Below are 17,429 nucleotides of genomic sequence, written 5' to 3'. Positions count from 1 at the left end.
GTTGAAGGAGGAAATACTGCCTTGGAGTCATAGACTCTCTCAACCTCATTCACACATGCTTCGCTCCTGTATGTCCTTGGGAGTGCTGGTATTTTTTAACTAGTTCGGTGAGGTGGGCTAGCTGTCTTATCTCCAAGGCCGACAGAGCCCAAGGGTTTGGAAACCAAATGGGTCAGCAGCCAGTGCTCTCTGCCTAGAGCCCCTCTCCAGGTGGCTCTTCACCCCTCACAGCTTCTGGACAGTTACTAATCTTAAATCTGGATCTCTGTTGTTTCTCCCCCTGAGGCCAAACACTACTTCCTGCTGCCCGGTGGCTACAGCTGAGGTTGTGGCCTCTTGCTCTTTCCCTACTCCTTGTTTTAAGAGTGTAGGAACTCAAGTTCCGTACACAATACTGGGGGCTTTCCTTCCTGGGCGAGAAGGGGACCTGGGCTGGGAGTTGGGGAGGGGGAGGGCAGGGATTCCCAACTGCTGGCTTTTCTTGGGGGAAAGGATGCAGCTATCCACGCCTGGGAACCTGTCCTGGACCCCTGACCTGTGTTGATACACAGGGATACAGTGGCAAGTCTAGGAGTTGAATCCTGTCCAGGAGTCAAGACCTGATCCATCTAGTTACTGTGTGATCCCAGACTGTCTCCATTTACCTTCTCTGGGAGGGAGGTAATGTCTGCTGGGGTCCTCGATAAGATCTATTTAATACTTAGCCAGCTGTGTGAAGTAGGGATTTTGGAAGTGACTTGCCGCAGGAGTAGAGAAGCACTGAGATGGAAAACAGCTCTCCGCTGGTGGACGCCGTCTGGTCGGGAAGGCAGGTGGGGGCTTCCAGGTGCTTTCTCCTTCCCTCAACTAGGGGAGTCTCCTTGGCTGGTATGGGACATAGGCTTTCTTTTCACGACCTGTCAACATTTGGGGTCTTCCTCTACCTGGGGCTTCCCGTGCTTGGGGGGTGGGGGTTGCTGCTTGACCTCACCTACCCTGAGCTAAACTTCAGCGTCCGCCTCTCCCTCAGGCCCTGGGGCGTCTCCCCACCAACCTCCAGGTTGCCAGCGGTGGGCCCAGCCTCTTTAGCGGACAAAATTTAGGCCCTGGCCCTTACCCCACCTCCACCCCCATCCCCAGTTCAGTTCCTTGCTGAAGCCCCCGCCCCCTGCTTCAGCCCCGCCCTATTCCTTAGGCCCTCACTCCTACAAGCCCCGCCCCATGCCTTAGGCCCCGCCCGCTCCACCCTTTTCAGCCGGGGTCGGGGGTGGGGAGCGGGGGGTGCGTCTTTCGTGGCAAGTGCATGCCGGAAGTAAGGGAGCCTAACCTTGAGGCCGCGGGAGCCGGAGGCCGCGGGAGCCTGCGCGGGCGCAGTGTGTGCCAAGAGTCCGCAGTGGCGGGAACCTCGAGGCAGTGTCTTGCGCTTCCAGAACCTGCCTGCGCGCATGCGCTAGGGAGCTCGCCTGGGCTTGCCAGAGCCCGTGTTGGGTGTTTGACAGAGTCCTGAGGAGGCCTATTAAGTGGGTCAGACCCAGGCTAAGAGGACAACCCAGGGAGATCAGAGAGCTTCAGAAGTCGAGAAAGATTCTATGGAGCAGGACATGGACAGGCTGCAGCCAAGGGAAATAGGGGCCTGTGGGAGCTCAGAGGAAGGCGGGCCATGGTTTCACAGAGGAGAGGAACCTGGAGCTGGCTCTTGACGGATGAGTAGGAGTTCAGCAGAATGACAGAGAGGGGCCATTCCAGGCAGAGAACATTCCTCGAGGAGGCCTTAGGGAACATTCCTGAATGGGATGTAGAGAGACAGATGGACTGAGTCAAAGGTAAGTGGCAATGCACAGTCAGCCACGCCCTCGTTCAGTCAGCAATCATCTCCTACCACATTGCTAGCAGACACACAGGGGCCCTGACAATGACAACGTCAGGTGGTAGATGAGGCAGGCCCAGTGTACCTGCACAGCAGCACATGTTCCGAGAGGCCTCCCAGTTGCCCAGCCCTGGGCTGGCTGGCCTCTGCTGGGGATCCTGAGAGGACTCTAGCCTGGGCGCTGGCTCTGGACAGCTCCTGTTCTGGTGGGTGAGCCAGACTGGGACACTGTGGGTCACAGCCCAGAGTGGTCAGTGACAGCAGAGGCTGGGGGTGCTCAGATGACCCTGGATGGAGGGACCCAGGAAATCTTCATGGATTGGGAAGCTCCCTGTTCATTTTATTAAAAATTATCACCACCACCGCCGCCACCAAGATACTTTTTTTTTTTTTTGGCCACGCGGCATGAGGGATCTTAGTTCCCTGACCAGGGACCGAACCCACGCCACCTGCAGTGGAAGCGTGGAGTCATAACCACTGGACTGCCAGGGAAGTCCCGCCAAGATACTTTTGTGAAATATAACAAATATCACAATATAACATATAATTGTGAAATATAACATTCAGAAAAGTGCATAAAACGTAAATTGTACAGTTAATAAGCTGTTGTGAAACACCCATGCCTCCCATGATAAGACATACATTAGCAACACCCCAGAATTCCCCCCACCCCCTTTCTGTCATGTGCACCCTCCTGATCACAACTCCTCTTCCCCTAGCTAGGAACACTATTCTTTCTTTTACAGTAATAAGTCCTTGCTTTTCTTTAACTTTCTAGTTTTATGTCACTCAATGAAATAGTTTTATCTCTTTTTGAATTTGATATAAATGGAATCATACAATATGTTTTCTGTTGTGTCTGGTTTCTTTTGTTCAACCTTGTGTCTGTGAGATTCTTCCACGTTCTGTTTATTTGTAGTTGACTCATTTTTATTGCTGTATAGTATTCACTGTATGACCATCCCACAGGTAGTTAGTTCATGCATTGCACTGTTGATGGACATTGGGTTGTTAGTTTGGAGCTGTACTGTATAATGCTGCTGTGAACATTCTTACGTTTGTGTGTGTGTGTGTGTGTGTGTGTGTGGTGTGGTGTGGTGTGTGTGTGAACAAATGCTTTTTTTTTTTTAATTTATTTTTGGTTGCTTTGGGTCTTTGTGCGTGGGCTTTCTCTAGTTGCGGCGAGCAGGGGGCTTCTCTTCATTGCGGTGCGCGGGCTTCTCATTGCGGTGGCTTCTCTTGTTGCGGAGCACGAGCTCTAGGCACGCGGGCTTCAGTAGTTGTGGCTCGTGGGCTCTGGAGCGTAGGCTCAGTAGTTGTGGTGCACGGGCTTAGTTGCTCCATGGCATGTGGGATCTTCCCGGACCAGGGATCGAACATGTGTACCCTGCATTGGCAGGCAGATTCTTGTCCACTGCGCCACCAGGGAAGCCCAATGCTTACATTTCTGTTGGGATATACCTGGAAGGAGAATTGGAGAATTCCTGGACATGGGCAAGAGTATGTTCAGGTTTGGTCAATACTGCCTAATTAGTTTCCTATGAGTGCTGTAACAAATTACCACAAACCTAGTGGACTAACACAGCATGAATGTATTCTCTCACAGTTCTGGAGTCCAGGAGTCTTAAAATTAGTTTCACTAGGCCGAAGTCAAGGTGTTGGCAAGCCCGTACTCCCCTTGGAGGCTCCACGTGAGAGTTTGTTCCTTGCCTACTCTGGCTTCTGGTGGCTGCCAGTATCCCTAGGTCTGTGGCTGCATTACTCCAATTTCTGCCTCTGTAGTTACATTGCCTCCTCTCTGTCAGTGTCAAATCTCCCTTTGCCTGTCTCTTATAAGGATGCTTGTGATTGCACTTAGGGCTCACTCGAATAACCCAGAGTAGTCTCCTCATCTCAGAGTCTTTCATCACGTCTGCAGAGTTCTTTCTGTCACATAAAATAACATTCACGGATTCCAGGCATTACAACATGGACTTTTTTTTTTTTTTTTTTTTGGCTGTGCTGCATGGCTTGCGAGATCTCAGTTCCCTGACCAGGGTTTGAACCTGTGCCCCCTGCAGTGAAAGGGCAAAGTCCTAACCACTGCAGGGGAATTTCCCTGGGGGACGTCTTTCAGCCTACTACACTGACAAATTTCTTTTCTAAACTGTTTGTACCGATTTACTGTCCCACCAGCCCTGAGTGAGAGTTCTCTTTGCCTCACATCCTTGCCAATACCTGGTATTGTCAGACACTTAATTTTGTGGTAGGATACCATTGTGGTTTATCTTTCTTCTCCCTCATGATTGATTTCTGCTCATTCTTGAATGAGGAGTAGGAGGTCTTTGGGTGGATAGAATGGGCAAGGGTATTCCAGACAGGTGGAATACCATGTATGAAAGGTCTCAGGAAACATTTGTTTAAACTGAGTAAGAGGTTGCTTTTTTTTTTAAGCATTAAGTTATTAAAAGTAAAGAGTATGCAGAGAGATAAATGGAACAAAGTCAAGGGTAAATAAGATGGTCCAATATGAGGCTCTGGTTGGGCAGGGAAGGGAGAGGAGCCAGGAAGGGGTCTGGCCAAACTGGCAGAAAACAGAAGGATGAAGGGAGTGGAGCTCTCTCTATGAGCTGATGCTACAGGTGTGATGGCAGCGGAGGCCCGCCAGCCCTGGATGTCAGGTTCTGGGGTCAGAGCGCAGGATACTGGATTTTGAACATGGAAGACAGTACTGGGTTGTGGTTTAAACCAGGGATTTTAAATTTTTATTTATTTTTTTAGTTGAAGTACAGTTGATTTACAATGTTGTGTTAACTTCTGCTGTACGGCAAAGTGACTCAGTTACACATTCTTTTCTATGTTCTTTTCCATATAGTTTATCACAGGGTGTTGAATGTAGTTCCATATTCCATACAGTAGGGCCTTGTTGTTTATCCGTTCTATACATAATAATTTTATCTGCTAACCCAAAACTCCCAATCCTCCCCTCTCCCACCGACCCCCCCTTAGCAACCACAAGTCTGTTCTCTATGTCTATGAGTCTGTTTCTGTAAAACCAGGGATTTTTAAGTTGGGACCCAGAGAGTCCCGTGTTACAATCCTGGCTCTGCCCCTTTACTGAATGTTACCCATGACTTTTCTCCTTCCCTCACCCCCAAATCATTCAACAATCATTTACCAATGTATACTTCTAGCTACTAGAGGATGGGTCAGATCCAATCCCTCTCTTGCCATGCTCTGGCTTTGTGGGGGATGTGATCACTGAGGGCATCTCAAAGGGACGTACGAGGGGCTGTGGGAACTCAGATGAGGCAGACACCAACTCTAATCTGGCTTCACAGAACGCAGGCTTCCTTGAGCCTTAGGTCCTCAGGTTCTATCACCCTCTGTTCCACTTCCTCATTGACATCTGTTGACTCCTTGCCTACTCCCCCTCATTCCTGAAGACTAGCACATCCTCACAGACTTCCTGTCCACCCCAGCCCCCGCCGTTCTGCTGGGATACTTAACCTCCGTGTGGTGACCCATCCTTCTAGTTATCGAGCGTCTCAGTCTCTTTCCACCTCATCCTTGGTGACCTTCCTCCCACACCAGCCGTCCACTCCCATGACCACACTTAGTCATGACCCGGAAGGGCAGTGCACACAGTGAACATTTACTGAGCACTTATACCACATGCCAGGCACTGTGCTAACGGTTTACATGTTTACCCGTCCCCAAAACCTGTAGGGTTGGTAGTTTAAAGATGAGGATACACACTCAGGAAGGTGAAGTCACTTCCCTGGGTGACACATTTAGTAAAGTGGCAAAGCCAAGATTGTAACAGAGCACTCTCTGGGTCCCAAATTAAAAATCCCTGGTTTTAACCACAACCCAGTACTATCTTCCATGTTCAAAATCCAGTATCCTCTGCTCTGATCCCAGCACCTTCCTTCCAGGCCTGGCAGGCCTCCGCTGCCATCACACCTGTAGCATCAGCTCATAGAGAGAGCTCCACTCCCTTGACCCCTCTGTTTTCTGCCAGTTGGCCAGACCCCTCCTGGCTCCTCTACCTTCCCTGCCCAGCCAGAGCCTCACATTGGACCATCTGATCTCTCTGGCTAGCTCTCTAGTAGTCAGGGTCCCAGCGGGAAACAGAGGGCGCCACAGCTGGGATTTCAAAGATCATTTAATGAAGGGACTTTTTGCAGAGTGTGGGCCAGGTTGAGAGAACCAACAAGGGAGGTGAAGGCAGCGGGAAGTTGGGACCACTCTGAGGTCTGCAGGGGTCAGGAGAGGAAATGATATTACTGGAGCCCGGTGAGACCGTGGAACATACCTGAGCAGCGTCAGCGTTGTGGAGGGTGCAGCCACTCTCAGAACTACGGTACTCTGACTTCCCTGGCGGTCCAGTGGTTAAGACTCCACGCGTCCAATGCAGGGAGCGCAGGTTTTGTCCCTGGTCAGGGAACTAAGATCCACGTGCCACGTGGCTCACCTCCACCCCCACCCCCGCCAAAAAAGAAAAGGGACAAAAAACCATGGTAGTGGGAATTCCTTGGTGGTCCAGTGGTTAGGATTCCGTGCTTCCACTGCCAGGGGCCCAGGTTCGATCCCTAGTTGGGGAACTAAGATCCTGCAAGCCACGTGGCATGGCCAAGAAACAAACAAACAAACCACGGTACTGATCCAGAGCTGGGAGTAGGAGGTAACATATCCAGAATGACCCAGTTAGAAGTCAGAGGGCAAGGCAGCCTGGATGATGCTGTTCATACGGGCAGAGAAGGGTGGAGGTGGGCCTGGAGGGCAAATGGAAAATGGGCAGCGCGCTCTGGGTTCCTGTACACCCTGGCCTCTGCCTCATCTATCAGCACATCCCTAACCCTGGTTCAGGTGGCTGAGATTGGCTCAGAGAAGAATGGTGGCAAAGTGGTACATACAGGTGCCACTCCGACTTCTTGGTCAACCCCCTGTCAGTCACCACGCTCCCATGAACATCCCCCAACCCTACCCTTTCATTCTCAACAAATAAAACTAAGGCTAGTCAGTCATTCCTTTCTTTCAGCTTCCTATACACACCTATAGGAATTCACACCCACCTTCACTTCCCTTCTCCAGGCTCTTTTCTAGTCCAACCTCTCCACCCATGCATCGCCTATCATTATGACTCCCAGAATATTACTCCTTCATTCTTCCCTTCTCTGTTTCAACAGTGCTTCCTTCTCGCTCCTTCTTCTTAGCCTATAAATATATGCAAATTTCTACCACTTTAACAACTAACAAGGACTTTGCTGGTGGTCCAGTGGGTAAGGCTCTGGGCTCCCAATACAGGAGCCCTGGGTTCCATCCCTGGTCGGGGAACTAGATCCCACACGCTGCAACTAAAGATCCCGCGTGCTGCAACTAAGACCCGGTGCAGCCTAAATAAAAAAACAAAAACAAGAACAAAAAACCTCTACCTCCCTTTACTCTGTGCCCCCTCTAGTGCCTGCCCTTTGTCTTTCTCCTCATCCCACCCAAAATTCTTGAAAATAAGTATGAATTAGGGTTCTTTGGCTGCAAGCAACAGAGACGGACTTGCTAACTTAAGCAAGCAAGGAATTTATTAGAAGGAAATAAAGGTGGCACACACAGTGGAAGGAAAGACCGAAGAACCCGGCTTCAGAAAAGACTGGAGCCAGGGCAGGGGCGGGAATCGAGAGAGCAGGAAGGAATGGCGGTTTCCTCAGGGCCCTGGCTGCTGCATGAATCTGCTCCAACCAGGTTCAGGCGTCCTGTCACGTAAGCTCACAATTCAAATTCCAGGGAGAGCTTCTGATTGGTGCAGTTTGAGTCATGTGACCTCCCTTTGGCCTGTGGACAGCTGGGCACCCTGGCGGACAGAGTCTCATGGAATCGTACGTATCTGGTAGGCCATGGGTGGTTACTCAGAGAAAAATCAGGGAGCTGTCATAGACGGTGGGGAAATGGCTTCTGGGCAGGCAGAAACAATAGATGTCCGTGCACTCCTGCTCGTCAGTCAGCCCCAGCCTTCATCTCCCATCTGAGTCCTCAACTCACCGAAACCATTTGCACCGAGCTTGTTAATGACCTTCTCTTGCCAAATCCAAGGACATTTTTCAGTCTTTATCTGCAGTTTTTAACTCCATTGACCAGTGCCTCTCTTTTGAAAATCTTTCCTCCCTTGGCTTCTGCATAACAAATCAACCCAAGACTTAACATCTTAAAATAACGAACATTTATTATCTCATAGTTTCTGCAGGTCAGAAATCCATGAGCAGCCTAGCTGAGGGGTTGTGGTCTCTTCTGAAGGCTTGGGTTGTGTGTGTGTGTGGATGGATAGCATGACCTAGTTTCCCCCAGGGTGAGTGATCCAGTAGAGGGAGAGAGAGAGAGAGAGAGGGAGGGAGGGAGAGAGAGAGGGAGGAAGGAGAGAGACAGGAGAGATGAGGAAAAAGAAAAACATGCACTACACAGGCAAGGAAGCTGTGGTGTTTTTTGTTTTGGTTTGGTTTTTTTTGGCTTGCAGGATCTTACTTCCCCAACCAGGGGTTGAACCCTGGGCCCTCGGCAGTGAGAGCATGGAGTCCTAACCACTGGATTGCCAGGGAATTCCCAGTGTGGTCCTTTTTATAACCTAATCTTGGAAGTGACATCCCATCACTTCTGCCATATTCTATTTATTAGAAGTGAGTCACTAGGTCCAGCCCACAATGGGGAAGGAATCACACAAGCACATGAGTATCAGGAGGCAGGGTCACCGGGGGCCTTGTAGGGGCTGCCTACCTCGGCTTCCATAACACAGCACATTCATGGTTCTCCTTCCTCCCTGACAGCTTCTCTGGTCCTTGTAGGGGCTCCTCTTACTCTGCCCTGCCTTTGAAATGTGGCTCTTCCCCTGTGCTCCTTCCTTGGCCCATAGCTCTCTCATTCTTCATATTCTTCGTGAGAGATGTCCTCCACCCTCATGATTTTAGCTATCACCTGTATACTGATGATGCCCAAATCTTCAGTGCAGACCTGTCTCCGTGATACTGCACGTAAATATGTCCAAATATTGACTGCAGAGCCAATATAAACTCTTGGACCCAGGGCATGTCCCATGAGCACTGCAGACATAGGAAGTTCCATAAAGGGACTTGCCTGGTGGTGCAGTGGTTAAGAATCCGCCTGCCAAAGCAGGGGACACGGGTTTGAGCCCTGGTCTGGGAAGATCCCACACGCCGTGGAGCAACTAAGCCTGCGTGCCACAACTACTGAGCCTGCGCTGTAGAGCCCATGAGCCACAATTACTGAGCCCGCGTGCCACAACTACTGAAGCCCACACGCATAGAGCCCGTGCTCTGCAACGAGAAGCCACTGCAATGAGAAGCCTGCGCTCCACAATGAAGAATAGCCCCCGCTCGCTGCAACTAGAGAAAGCCCACGTGCAGCAACAAAGACCCAATGCAGCCAAAAATAAATAAATAAATAAATTTATATTAAAAAGAAAAGTTCCGTAAAAACTTCACTGGGGAATTCCCTGGCAGTCCAGTGATTAGGACTCTTTGCTTTCACTGCTGAGGGCCCAGGTTCAGTCCCTGGTTGGGGAACTAGGATCCCGCAAGCCTCATAGCGCAGCCAAAAACAAACAAACACAACAACAAAAAAAGAACTTCATTGAATAAGTTCTGTGCCACCTCCTATTTTCTCCCAGCTCAGCAAATGGGACCTCCACCTACCCTGGCATCCAGCTGAGGAGCGTGCCCTTGACACCACTCTCTCCCTTACCCTCATATCCAAATGTAAAGGCTTGCTGACTGGATTTTCCTCAAGGTTTTTCCAGCCTGTACCCTCCTCTGTGTCCCTGATACCAACATCGTAATACTAGCTTTTAGTACCTCTTGCCTAGGCTATTGCAACAGCTTCCTGATTTTTCTGGCCCCCACTCAAAAATGCAAAACTGCCCTTGATGAAACTCCCATGGCCTCTGAGATCAAAAGATGCTTAATGACTGGGCCCCATCCAGCCTCTCCAGCAGCATCTTTCTCTCACAGCTTGTGCTCTAGCAACCCGCCCGCCTGTCTGCACACACCCTGCTCTTCCTCATGTGTCCGTTATTTTCTGTTCATACTGTCCTCTCTGAGTTTAATGCCCCCTGCAATTTCGGGAGAATGATTTCCCCTTGAAAACTCAAGAGAATTTGAGCTCTTGACAGCAGGAGTTATATCCTCTCCTGCTTTGCATCCCCAGCACCTTCCATGGAAGTCACACTTAGGTAGGTACCTCAGCTTGTGTATGGAATGGATGAATGTATAAACTGGAGATTTACAGTAGCATAGGGTATGGGAGCTGGTTCTTTTTTTTTTTTTTTCACTCAGTCAAGTTTATTGAGAATCTACCACGTGCTCAGCACTGTCCTTGGCAGTGACGTGAGAAAAATTACAAAACAAGATATCAAGAAGGGAAAAATACACTTTGCACTCTGTTAATTTGCAGTCTTTTCCACGTTGCTTTTCAAAAGTGTTCTCGGGTTGTTTTGGGTTGTGACCTCCCTGCTTTTTCCATGTCCCCCTAAGGTTTCCAGCACTGTCAAGTTATGTGCCACTATGGCCATCCCCTAAAGAACAGAGGATGGGACAGGAAGAACAGCTTCCTGCTGATGGGGTAGTCAGGGCTGGGGTCCCATAGCGGGGTGGATACTTTGAGCGGGAACCCGTCAACCTCGAGGGCTCAGGGCACTCACAGTGAATCATGAAAAGGCCAGACTTGGGGAAGCCCCAGACGGGGCCCTGGGGCCCTCGCTCACCCCCTCCCCGGAAGACATCCTGAAAGTGCTAACACTGTAAGAAAACAAGGCATAGCTGCATGCAGGCCTGGACGCGCCAGACTTCTCACCTCCCATTCTTCCCCTTTCTTGTGCTAACACCAGGCGCTGGCACCACCAGGGCCCAGGCCAGTGGGGAAGTCTAGTGCCAAGTGAAGAAGTGGAGAAGGTCCAATGTATAACCTATGATGCCCAAGGGGGGCTGGGGCAGAGAGGTACGCAGCAAAGGGTACTGGTTTGTGCTTGGCCAGCGCTGCTGGGCCAGAGGTGAGTTCCTGTGCCAGGGGCAGGTTGGTTCTCTACAGCTAGCAGGGTCCTAAATTTTCCCTGAGGGAACAAAGCTGCATAGCATGGGAAGGAGATCCAGGACGTGCAGGGCCCTCCCAACCAGGCATGCCCCTGGTGCTGAGGAGTACCGGTGTAGGGCACAGAGCTGCCCCAAGCCGACAGGCCATGCCACGCTTAGACGCTGGATGACCTCCAGGCACACCTGGACAGAGAGCCCCATCCGCCTGGGCACAGGCAATCATGCAGGCCCTCAACCAGAGTTGGAACAAGGGCTTAGGTCCAGCTGGCAGCCTTGCCAAGGATACCAGTGACCCAGAGGACAAGCAAAAGTGGCAGTGGCATGGCCTCTTCCCGTTGGCAATGTGGCCAGGCCTTGGAGGAGGACCGGGAGGGTGCCCAGGGCCCAAGAAGGAACCCTCTGTCTTGGCCTCAGCTCAGAGCCAGATCTCATCACTGCTCACACTGGACACCCGATAAATGTAGCCCAGCATTGGGAGATGGATGAAACCTCGGCTGGTGAGGAGGCCGCCGGCCTCTGGATCCAGAAACTCTGTCTGGCTGTTGTCCTGAGCCATCTGCTGGTCCGCTGGTTTCCCTCTGGAGTCTGGAGTGAGGTCACTGAGCTGCAGGTGGGACGGGAGGGACATGTTCTCCCACGGTAGGTGCACGTTGTTGAATTTCAGGTTGTTGGAGTCACTAGGGATCAGGGATGGGTGCCGGGAAGGGCCTGCGGCCGGAAGCGAGGCGCTGGTGACACCCACGTCGTTGGTGGCCACCGAGGAGAGGCTGTGTGTCAGGCTGCGGAGCTGCAGCTGCACGGCGTGTTTGGTGAGCCACGGGTAGTTCTGGGCATCCAGCACCAGGAAGTCAGAGGCATTGACAGTCACCGGCCCATCCTGGTCGATCCAAGTCACGTTGGCAGGCGGGTTTGCACGCGCCAGGGCAAAAAGGACGACCAGGAGGCCTGGGCCTTGAGCTTCCTGGTACTTGGCCCCAACCTGGGCAATCTCCAGCTTAACTGTACACCTTGCAGGCACAGAACTGAGCGCTGACTCCACGGGACAAACAGGCACACGCTCGCAGGTACACAGAGACAGCCAGCAAACGTGCAGCCTGCACCAGGCCCAGACACACACACACACACACACACACACACACACACACACACACACACACACGCATAAACACTCGGGTACACGTGCCCCTCCCCCAAAGGGACCGCCCTTCTCCTGACCCCGGCTCTCTCCTGCCCGCTTCCCTTACTCCATCTACGCCCCTTTTCCTCTCTGGATTTGGGCTGAAGAGGAGGGGATCCGGCAGGCGGGGGTCACAAAACATGCCCACCCCTGCCTCTGAGAGCTGGTTCTTGAAGTCTAATAGGTTAGCCAGGGGGAGAAGAGTGGGAAGGACATTCTAGTTATAGGGAACTGCATGTACCAAGGCCAGGAGGTAAGAGGAGGCGGATTCAAGGAAGTAGTGGTGGTCCGGTGTGGTCGGAGGATAAGATGCATGGTGGGCAGGGACTGGAGGGGGAGGGGAGCCAGATATTGCAAAGGGCCTGAAAAGCTGGTTAAGGGGTTTGGCTTTTGTCCTGTTGGCAGCAGGGAGCCCTGAAAGAGTTTGAAGCAGGGACTTCATCAGAGGCATGTTGTGGAACAATCACCCCAGTGGCCAGACTGGAAACTGGGAGGCGAGGTAGGAAGCAGGTGCATTGGGTCAAGCAGGAGGTGTGGAGGCCTGAACCAGGGCACTGGGGGCAGGGAAGAGAAGAGGAGACGCATTTGAGAAATATTAGGTTGAATTCTTTGAAACTGCTCTTTTGTAAAAAAAAAAAAAGCTGATTGACGATTGGTAATTTTCATATGGTTCATCTTTTTAAAAAAATAATTTTGTTGTTTTTTTCAGTTGGTTTCTACATTTTATTTATTTTTAAATTTTTATTTTATATTGGAGTAGAGTTGATTAACAATGTTGTGTTAGTTTCAGGTGTACAGCACAGTGATTCAGCTATACATATACATGTATCTATTCTTTTTCAAATTCTTTTCCCATTCAGGTTATTACAGAATACTGAGCAGGGTTCCCTGTGCTATACAGTAGGTCCTTGTTGGTTATCTATTTTAAATATAGCAGTGTGTACATGTCAGTCTCAAACTCCCAATCTATCCCTCCCCACCGTTTCATCTTAATATTAAGGCGGGAAATGAACTGAATTCGATTTCAAGCCCGATTTGGATATGAATGTGAGGAAGAGGCTGTCAGGCTGGGGGCCATTTTTCTTGACTTCATTGCTAGATCGGATGGAGTTGCTACTATGGGGGGAGGGATCTCAAGTGTGTGTGTGTGTGTGTGTGTGTGTGTGTGTGTTGGGGGGGCACGATGGGGAAGAGGCATTTCAGGTTAGACTTGTTGATTCTGAGGTGCCTTTGGGACCTCCAGGAGGTGGCTGGATATCAGGTCTGAAGCTTAGGAGAGAGGGATAAGCTGGAGACAAATTTGGGGTTACCAGCAGAGAGAAGACAGTTTGGGGTAGGGATGATTCACTCTGGGAGAGCAGCCGAGACAGCAGGAGAACCAGAGGAGTGAACTTTCTTAGATGTAAAGAGGATTTTTAAAAGATGGTTGTGACCGTGTGCTGCAGAGAAGGCAAGTCCCATAGGACTGAAAAGCGCCTATTGGCTGTAGCAAGGAGGAGGCCATCTGCAAGGGGGAACATTGATGGGGGTGGTCTGGACTGGGCTCTGGTGGGGCAGAGACTAGGCCCTGGCCTTGACACTGTCCCTTCATCCTCAGTAATGTATGGCTCCAGCCACCAGGGGGCAGTGGCCACATGGAATCCAGGCCGGAGGGATCCACTGGGGCCAGCAAGCTTGCAGATAGATGTGGGCAGTGGGCAGGGACTGGGGGGGCGGGGGGATGGCCCACTTCAGAGGCTGTTGCCTGGTGGGGAGGGACGTTCCCACGTGAAGGGAGCAGGAATGAAGTTCCGGAAGGACAGGGGAAGGAACCCCTGTCTGTGGGGCGGCCGAGGGCAGATGAGCAATTCCCAGTCCTGTCTTGCTTGCAGTTTCCCTCTTGTGGGCCTTTGCAGGTGCAGGTGGGGTTTATTCAACCCAGTACTCCCAATGGTCATGAGGTTTGTATTTTGGACCTTGATTTTCTCTACTCTCATTACTTGATAGCCCTACTTTGCATTCTGTGTTTGAGGCATACTGAACTTTTTTCAGTCCTCACCTGCTACCATATGAAAGTCCTTCTTCCATGGAAACGCCTTGCCCTCCACCTCCATCCTTAAGGTCTTATCTCAGGCATCACCTCCTCCTGGAAGCCCTCCCTCACTGCCCCCTCCACCTCCTCTTGGTTCCTACTGAGCACAGTTTTCCCTATCTTGAGCCTTAATGTTCTGGCGCATAATTTTTTGTTTATTTATGTATTTTTGCTCAGCTTTATTGCAGTATAATTTAAATACAGTCACTCACCAACTTTAAGTGTACAGCGTGATGGGTCTTCACACACACAGGGTCATGTAACTGCCCCCAGTCAGGATGCAAAACATCTCCGTTACCCCCCAAAGTTCCCTCCTGTCCCTTTGCTACAGTCCCTCCTCCCAATCCCAGCTCCTTTCCACCACTGAGCTACTTTTCTGTCACTAGAGTTTCGCTCTATCTAGAATTTCGTGTAAATGGAATCCTATCGTATATAGACTCCTGTGACAAGCTTTGTTCACTTTGCTTTTCGGGTTCATCTGCGTTGCTGAGTGTGTCAGTAACTGCGTATTTCTTGTCTTTTTCCTCCCCACAACAGGATCTCTGTGAGGGTCACCTTTGTGTTTTCAGCTCATAGCACGGTCCTAGCGCAGACTAGCCCTCAGTGAATGTTTCTTAAATGGGACTGAATCATATGCTCTGGGAGAGACAACCTAGAAGAGCTTCTTGATCCTTGGAAGTGCATAACGCTAGGCCCATCTGCAAGATGTCCGGTGGCCTTCACGTCGCTCTCCAGCCGCTCTTCCATTTGCCCTGGCCATTTCTAGCCAGCAGGCTCTCGCTCCTCTGCTCCTTTCTAAACTTCTTCCTCTACCTGGTCCTTGGTTCTCCACTCCTACCCGCCCTTCTGGCCTTTGGAAACCTCTGTACCACGGAGCCCTCACCTCCTTGAGTCTGCCAGCTCCTCCTACCACCGCCTCCTGGACCCTCCCCCTGCAGCTGCCTCCACACCTCGGGCTGCCTCTGGGTACCATTCTCTGTGCCCCAGGAGCCCTTCTCTCTGAGCTCCTTTTGGGATGCTGGAGGCAGCTCTCTGCCCCATCCCGGGATGCTGAGTTATGATTTCTCTTCCCTCCTCTCTTCTGCTTCCTGCCATCCCCCTTCATGCCCCACTCAAACACCTTCCCATGGGAGGACCTTGGGGGAATCTCTAAATTTTGTACTGGCCAGAAAAACCTCTATCTCTCTGATTTCTTTCCCTCTCCTCCTTCCCTCCATCTCTCATCTCTTTTCTCCTCTCCCCAGTCTGGGTCCCTCTTCTTGACACCCTTAGCCCACTCTCTTCTCGCTGGTCTCCTGTCCGCCCCACTTACCTCCTTTCTCCTCCAGTCTCCCCTCCGTTCTCTCCATCCATTTACCTGCTGTCCCTGTGCTCCGCCCTTTCTCATCCACTGTCTCCTGTCTGCCTCTGTCCCCACGGCCTCCTTCCTTCCTTCCCGAGGTCCCATTCCACTTCTACTTCTCTTTCCCCCCCCTTCTTCTTGTACCACTTCTTTCCTCCTTCTCTCAGTTTCCTTCCCCCACCCCGTGTGCCTCCGTTTCCCATATCTTACCCCCTTTACCCTCAGGGGTGTAAGGGAGACCCAAGACTTGTGAGCCAGACACAAAGACACACACACACACACACACGGCCACAGATGCGTGAACAGACACGTTGCATTAGCGAGCATGTGCCTCTATTCAGAGGTGCGTTCAGATATGCAGACACAATTATAAGTATCCATAGCTTACAACATATTGCATTTATAACACCAGGTACCGTTATTTTTACACAAGTTTCTGAAATGTGAATGGGCCGAACGAGGAAGGGTGAGAGCTAAGCACACAAGTTCACTCACAGGGGAAGAACTGCGTGCATGCATATCTGTACCCAGACACGGCTCTCGCTCAGACCCCCCCCCCCACACACTTCAGAGGAATCCACACTTCTGGAATCAGGGCTCTTTCAGAAGCAGGGAGAGCATGCACATCTTCCCAGCCTTGTGTGCCATGTCCCGCATACATCTTTGAAGGTGCCTGGTGGCTGCCTCAACCCTCCCAGGGTTATGACTCAGGGCTGGGTGGAGCCCTCGAGAGCATTTAGGACAACCTGCCCCCAGGGCTGTCCTCCTGCATCTGCTTCTGGTACATGAGGAATGTCAACTTCTGCTTGATATAGATATTCTGGATAATTAGGGGATACCTATCATATGTGGGCCACTCAGCATCCTGTCTAGTGAGCATCTGAAATGGATGGACTTCCCACGTAGCAAATCAATATTTTTGGATCCTTAACACCGGTACTAGTGTCCTTAGTGCGTATTCATCATACACATAATTATTACATACTTGGTCATTCTTAGAAGGGATGAGCCCTCACCGCATGCCGTCCTTTTAGGTGCTGGGGGGCGAGGCAGAGCACAGCCCATCCTTGTCCTTGGCCCCAGCCCTGGCCTGGAACCTCCCTTCTGGCAGTCATCCTCTGTCTGTTGTGCACACACACACCGGGGTCTGTTGGGTAGTTCATTGCAGGGTCCGTGTTCCTCCTTGCTCCTTCCAGGGTGGGCCATTCCTGTGTTGTCATTACACACACACCTTTTTTGGGGGGTTTCCTTCTTACTAGCGGGACCCATGTGCCTTTGTCTGCAAATGGAGTGGGAGTTTCTTATAGTAACTTGCATTATACTCATGTTGTGGGTCTCCAGGATCTGCTCATGGGCCTCTTTCACGTTGACACTAGGGAGGCCCATTAGGTCATGCGCCTGCTTTATGGGCACAGGCCATACAATACTTCCTGCGTTCATGTGCGCTGTGCATACACAGTGTGGATTCTGGCAAGCTGCTTGGTATGTGGTTCCTCCGTCCATGCCCTGTAGTTCTTGTGTGCCTAGTTTGTGTGCAGGTGGGGCAGGCATTTCCTGTATTTATCTGTGTCCTGCACAGTCAGTGTGGGTGGGGCCTGAGGGCCTGAGGGCCTGTGATGTGTAGGATGTATTAAGTGGTTCCATGTCTCTTATGCACGGGCTGCGAAAGTCCCTGTACCTACTTTGTATGCACATGGGGTGAGTATTTCTTGCATTTATTTGTTTTGTGCACACACTGTGGGTCCCAAGAGGCTGCTGCGCACACGGGGTAGTAGGTACTTCCGTGTCTGTTAAGAACGCTGCACGGTCCCGTGTACTTACTTTGTACGCCCGCGGGGTAGGTGTTTCCTGTATTTATTTCTGTTACGCACTTGCATTGTAGGTCCCGGGAGCCCTCTCGGTACGGTACACGTGGGCAGTTG

General features: G+C 51.2%; 1 pseudogene; it reads right to left on the bottom strand.

Moving 5' to 3' along the window:
* Positions 1-5,897: 5,897 nt before the first annotated feature.
* Positions 5,898-14,187, bottom strand: LOC149744595 (transmembrane protein 25 pseudogene; annotated as a pseudogene).
* Between the last annotated feature and the right edge of the window lie 3,242 nt (positions 14,188-17,429).

This window comes from Delphinapterus leucas, chromosome 20, assembly GCF_059928025.1.
Source record: "Delphinapterus leucas isolate spDelLeu-1000000601 "Yukka" chromosome 20, BTC_Dleu_Yukka2, whole genome shotgun sequence".
NCBI classification, from domain to species: Eukaryota; Metazoa; Chordata; class Mammalia; order Artiodactyla; family Monodontidae; genus Delphinapterus; species Delphinapterus leucas.
This window is presented reverse-complemented; position numbering and strand designations above follow the sequence as displayed.